This window comes from Biomphalaria glabrata, chromosome 2, assembly GCF_947242115.1.
Source record: "Biomphalaria glabrata chromosome 2, xgBioGlab47.1, whole genome shotgun sequence".
NCBI lineage: Eukaryota > Metazoa > Mollusca > Gastropoda > Planorbidae > Biomphalaria > Biomphalaria glabrata.
In genome coordinates this window covers 60,257,668-60,264,299 of record NC_074712.1, presented here as the reverse complement: position 1 = coordinate 60,264,299, position 6,632 = coordinate 60,257,668, and positions in this window count along the sequence as shown.

Here is a 6,632-nt window from a genome sequence, read left to right as displayed (position 1 = left end):
GGGAGAAGCGCAAGATCATTTGGGGAGGGGGTTGAACCCCAACCCCCCCCGGCTACGCCCATGCAGTCTTATTTAATTTGGTTGATCATGACAGCGATAGTGGATCCAAACTTGAGAAGCTTTAAGTAGACAGCTTTTAGAATGATTACTTAAACACAATAATTTATAATTTACAAAAGTTCATTAAAAACAATGGTAAACGTATGTTTATAATAACCCAGTGTTTCTCAAACCTTTAGTAGAACCCTCCCCCGCCACCCATTCCAAGTCATCTAAGAATGTGGACGAGCATGTTTAGTCCCCCCCCCCCCCGGCATGGTCCGGCAGTGTTTTACAAAATGTAATTAAGATTAAAAAGAAACTTTATTTTTTTATCCAATTTTCCGTTACTTTATCAGTATATTGAGAATCCAAATTTAACTCTTTCTCTCCTAACTGACGATACCAGCGTTGATTCCACCAGAATGTGGTAGATAATTACGGAGAGAAAGAGTTAAGTTATTCAATGACATCTTCTGTCTCCAAAGAAAATGGGTGCGCCCAGATAATTTACTTAATAAATGCTCATTAAAACTAATCCGTTGTTGTTTTTTTCGGAAATAAGCCTAAGGTATCGTAGAAAATTTTAAAGTGATTTAGTAGCCTTGAAAAGTTTCTTTACGCAGTTAGTGGAATGACAAAAGATGATCACCCCTCCCCAGCTAAGGTTGAGTCTATCATCATAATCCTTAATCATCTCTACCTCTCCTCCCCTGAACCCAGTGACGTCTATATTTTATCATGACTCTTAACCCGTGTGCTTTTTTTTCCCCCAAATTTGTCAGCTTTTCTTTGAAATAATGAAAATACTGTTAAAATCGTTGTAGTTAGTATTTTTAATAACCTCACCATGAGGTCACACATAAAATTAACCTCAATTACCGTACCATACTTTCCAGTGCCTAAATTTCCCTTTTTTCTTCTTCAAATTTTCTACTTTCAGTACATAGATAAATGATCATGCCTAATGTTGTCACAATTTTTTAAAAATTAAAAGGACGGGATGTGGGTGAGAGAACATAGATAGATCAGTGATGCCATATCCAACCTGTGCTACCAAACCCTTCGAAACACCACTCCACAATGCATAATGATAATAAAACGTAGCTGTTGTAGCTGTTGTAGTCTGTGATTCACGACTTTTTTAGCGGCCCCCGAAAGGTGAAAAGAGGCTAGTAGTTTTGAGTGGAATGTCTGTCCGTCCGTCCGTCCGTCTCGTTTAGATATCGTAAACTATAGAAAAGATAGTGAAAATCCGACATCATAATATTTTAGACAACTCAAAGTTCTGATGCAACTGCTACTTTTTTTCTTTTCTGAAAATGAAAAATGAAATTTTTTAAATCACTTATTCAAGCAGTTTTTTTTTCATAAAAATACACCACTTTTACAACTATTCACTATTAAAAGTAACAAACACGGGAGGCCTTTTAGTGGGGGAGATTACAATTCACCATATTTTAAACACCTTTCTGCCTATATGCCTAAATTATGACGTGAAACCACTGACCTGTAAATGTTTATTTTTATACAACTCTCTCTCTCTCTCTCTCATTCTCTCTCTCTCTCTCTCTTTCCGAGTTGTAGTGGTTGAGTAAAAAAAAACGTTTGGCTTCCGAACCGGTTGTCCCGGTTTCAAATTCTGGTGAAGACTGTGATTTTTTATTTCGGGTCTGAGTCCACCCAGGGTAATGGGTACCTGACATAAATAGGGGAAACCGGTTGGTCGTTGTGCTGGCCACATGACACCCTCGTTAACCGTGGGCCACAGCAACGGATGATCTTTACATCATCTGCCCTATAAAAAGCAAGGTCTGAAAGGAGAACTATCTCTTTCTCGTAATCTCTCTCTCTCTCTCTTTCTCTCTCTCTCTCTCTCTGTGTATATATATTTCTATACATGTATACTTTACTATTCATTTTTTAAAAAATGTGAAGTGGATGGTCAGTTTTAAGAACAAACTCTCATCTTCCCTCCCACCTCTCTAATAGTAGGATATGCTAATTATTTTTAGACGTTTTCTGGTAATCACTTCCGTGTCATCTCATAAAGTGGGAAGATGTTAAGTGTTTTCGGGGGGGGGGGGGAGCAGAAACGACAGCGTGGGTGTTACTGAGATGTGTGACTACGCTGATAACAATTAGCACGTGAGTAATGAGCGTGTTTTGTTAGCAGGGCCTGATTTAAGGTGGTGTAGACTGTGCGGAGCCTCACCATTGAGGGTAAAAAAAAAGGGCGGGGGTGCCTAATCTAACATTTTTGTTTTCGATTCCTCTTATCAGCTTACAAACTCTTTATAGGATCTCGAAGATACCTGTAACGATTTTCTTAGAAATTTGACGGTTAAAATATATTCTAGCTAATTGGTCACACATGGAAAACTCTTTTTCAAAATTCAATGTTATTGTATTAAATTTGGTCTGGAGGTGTAAACAATCTATATCTTGAACACACTTAAGTCATTAAGGTGGTGTAGACTGTGCGGAGCCTCACCATTGACCCCTAAGTCTGGATCAATAGGGCAATCTCCATACGAGAATCTTTATATATCTAGATCAAGTATTCTAGTCTATACTAGTGTCTTTTTATGTTGCCATGTCTGAGTCGCCAAACCAGAACTGAGTAGATTTATACATGCTTTTAATCATGATTTATTTTTCCTCGAGGAAAAAAAAAAGGGGGGAGGGGCTGGTAGCGCAGTATAAAAAGCTACATTTGTAAAATCTCTCATTCATTAAGTGCAAAGTAATAACTAAAAGTCAGTTTCCTAAAGGGGGAATTGTCTTTAAAAACAAAATAACTTTTTTTTTTTTGTCTACGTTACTTGTTTGTTCAGAAAGTAATTACCATGTTAATGATCGTGGCAGAAATTAAGTTTTAAATCTTTAATAAACAGAAACGGATAGTGAACTTTAGTAGACCTAAGTGGAAAGACTCAGATGCTATTGGGTGGGATTTTCATGGAGGCCCATACTCTATTCAAGTTTCATGAAAAATGCTCTGAATGATAACATTAACATGAATAAATCTTTAAAAGTGTGTCGTATTTATAAACGATAGAAAAAAAAAAAAGCACTTGTGGATTAGATTTAGGCTTAGACTTAGATCCTTCCGCGCCGTTCTGTGCATAGGGCGGCAAGGTGTCTCCATAAATTCAAGATCTGTCACTGGCCTCTTCCTTCCTGGTGCACGCTGCTCAGAGGTCCTCCATGAAAGTGTGACGCCAAATAATACGAGGACGTCACTGTTTGCACTTTCCTCGTATTGGCCTCCATGTCATCGCAACTCTTGGTATGCGTAATTCATTCAATCGGAGGATGTATCCCGCCAACCTCACGCGACGATCGGCCACAACCTCGTGTGATCGAGTCCCAGTTCGGCATAGGATTTCTTTGTCTGAGACCCAATTTCTCTAACTGACTCCTAAAATCCATCTTCGCCATTTTTTACTGTGAGCCATTTTCTCGATGTTGCCAGGCGACATTCAAGTCTCGCGAGAACACGCTGATGTTGGGGTGATAAGTAGGTGGAGTTTTGTCTTAAGTCGAATCGCTTGGTTTGATCCAATAGGCCGCAGCTTTTGGAAAACGCTCCCTGCATTTATTGTCTAACTCTTCAAGCTCTGACTCGTCAAATCTGACGGGGGCCACTGTTATGAAGTGTGTGTGTTTGTGATTGTGTGTTTCTATGGTGATGCTGGGAAGATGCAAGATATGTGGCATTGTCTTCATTGGTCTTAGTGTGGACAGATGACTCCAGAACGTGAGACTGAAAGGTTGTGTTACTGTAGTGTTAAAAAAAATATTATTTCTTAAGTCTAGTACATTGATTCTATCTCATATCAACTTGATTTTGTCTCTATTGTAATAAAAGTTATATTTATTTTTGTTTACAAAAGACGTTATTCAAGTTTTTTCCAGTCTTTTAAGTTAAAATATAATAAGCATACAGCAGTTTACTTGTCTACCAGCATTTAGGTGCTAAAAGTCAACGACCGTCAACAAAAGGCACCCTTTGCCTTATATCACACTCCCATTTAATGTAATTTCCCTTTTTTTTTTTCGTTAAATTTGATATGCAAATTTTGTTAACCTTTTTCAAAATGTGGAGGACTCCTTCAATGATGACTCTGTACGTTTTCACAATCTGTACACTTGCATAGTACAGTGCGGTAAAGTGTAAGGATAATTTTTATAAACAACAAAACTGTTAAATTATATTTACAAATTTACTCATTGTGAGAATGTAGGGTTGGGTTACGTAATTTAGTTGAAACACAATGTCACTTGTTCCAATAGTTCGGCAGGTCAAGTGGGGTGGAGTCGTTTTGGTAGTATTCGTCATGCTGAACAATACATGAACTGTTGTCATCCTATAGGTTGACAAATCATTTATAAGTATATACATACTTTGCGCATTAAATGTTGGCTTAAGTAGACCTTGTTGATATATGTGCTAATTGTATGTCACATTAAGTTTTGCTTCCTTGAGATTTGTTTTTTGTTATTTAACCATAATCAATTTTTTTTTAGGATACACGGGGAAATACGGCTAGTATCGTATAGCCATTTAAATTGGATGGCTGTCTGGTAGGATGTTATGCATTCTGCCCTGTTGACTCTAAGGTATCGGGTTCGAACCCATCCTCCGTCATCCTGCGGAAGGTTTGGGATTGGATGTAGACTAAAAATCTTCAACCGAACAAAACAATAGAGGCCGAAAATAGCCGAATAGTAGGCCTAGGGTAGTGCATGCCTTTTGTTTGATTTTGAAAAACAAATATAGCCACTACTTAGATCTAGACCAGTGATGCACAAAATACGGCCCGCGGGCCAAATACGGCCTTGGCATGGTTACATCCGGCCCACCGATAGTGTAGAAAATTCCTTCCAAAAAAAAAAAAAAGGTTGAAAAATGTATCTTACCATCGTTAGGGCCCTCGCTTTTTCTCTGATGTATTTGTCCCATCAACTTTAACATTGGAACGCACATGAAATGGGAGATCAGAAGAAACTACAGGTGGACTCTGAATTTAGAATTTACCAGGAAAAGTGAACAGAACTTTTTTTGTGGAACATATTAATCAGCCAACATATTTTTGTAATAAAGAAAGTGTGGCTGTTTAAACAACAACACATAAACGGTATAATAATAATGCTTGTCTTCGAGTCCTAAGATTAGTGAGGAATGCAGTATTTCCCGTGGCTGCGCAGCCCCAGCTGTGACCTACATATTTTGCCACCTGCAGGGCAAGCATAACCTTTTGTCCGCAGGTGGTCGGGTTAGATTTTCTTTTCGCCATCTGCATTAGTCCTCGGCAGCGGATTTTCTTTTGGCATAATGAAATAAATAGGGCTGCATTCTTGGTTTGAGCCGAGAATAAAAGATTATTAAACTACGCATAGAGTTGCTCATTTTAACTACAGAAATGAAACCATTTTTGACGGCTAAAAAAATAACTTATCTTATCTTATATAATACAGACGTTACTTCAAAAAAGAAGATGATTACGTCCTAAGCGTCATGCATTTAGTCATGCATATTAACCAATGACTTAAATTTTGCCAGGTCACTGGTTTTCCTGGCTAGCTCAGGCAACCCATTCCATGCTCTAATAGCACTAGGGAAGAAGGAGTATTTATACAAATTTGTCCTAGCATATGGGACGAGGAATGTGCCTTTATCTTTGTGTCTTTCAGAGTATTTTATTAAATTTTGTTTTTGTATTTGAAGATTATGGTTCAGTGTTTTATGTATGATTGCTACTTTACTTTTGAGCCTTCTGTCCTGAAGGCTTTCTAAATTTAGTGATTTTACTAAAGGTGTTACTCTAGTCAAATGTGAATATTCGTTTGTTATGAATCTCACGGCTCTATTTTGTGTCTGTTCTAATTCCTCATGTTTTCTTGAGTTGAGGGGTCCCAAACGGAGGATGCATATTCTATTATTGGCTTAACCAAGGTTAAATAACATTTTAGTTTTATGTTCTTATTTGATTTATAGAAATTTCTTTTAATAAATCCTTATGCTTTGTTTGATTTTTTTTGTAGTTTCATCAATATGTGGATTCCATGATAGTTTTTCATTTATTATAACACCTAGGTATTTTGCGTTTTTAGTCTGTGTTACTGGTTTGCCATGAATAAGATAAGTGGAATTAATTTGTTTTAGTTTTTTTTTGTTACTCTTAACAACTGACATTTTTCTGGGTGGAAAGACATGCTCCAATTTGATTCCCATTTCTGTAATTCATCTAATTCTCTTTGTAAAATATCTGTGTCTTGTGTTGTTTTTATTGTTCTATATATTATGCAATCGTCTGCAAATAATCTGACTTTTGTTCCTGAAGTAATGCAATTTGGTAAATCATTTATGTAAATTAAAAATAGTAGTGGACCCAAGACTGTTCCTTGAGGTACACCTGAGTTTACTGTTATCGGTGTTGATTTAGAGCCATTTATTATTACAGTTTGTTCTCTCCCTATCAGAAAATCTTTAATCCACTGATGCAGTGGACCATTAATGCCGAAATATTTTAAATTTTTTAAAATTAATTAATGTAAGTTACTAGATACTCAAGTTTAAAAAAAAA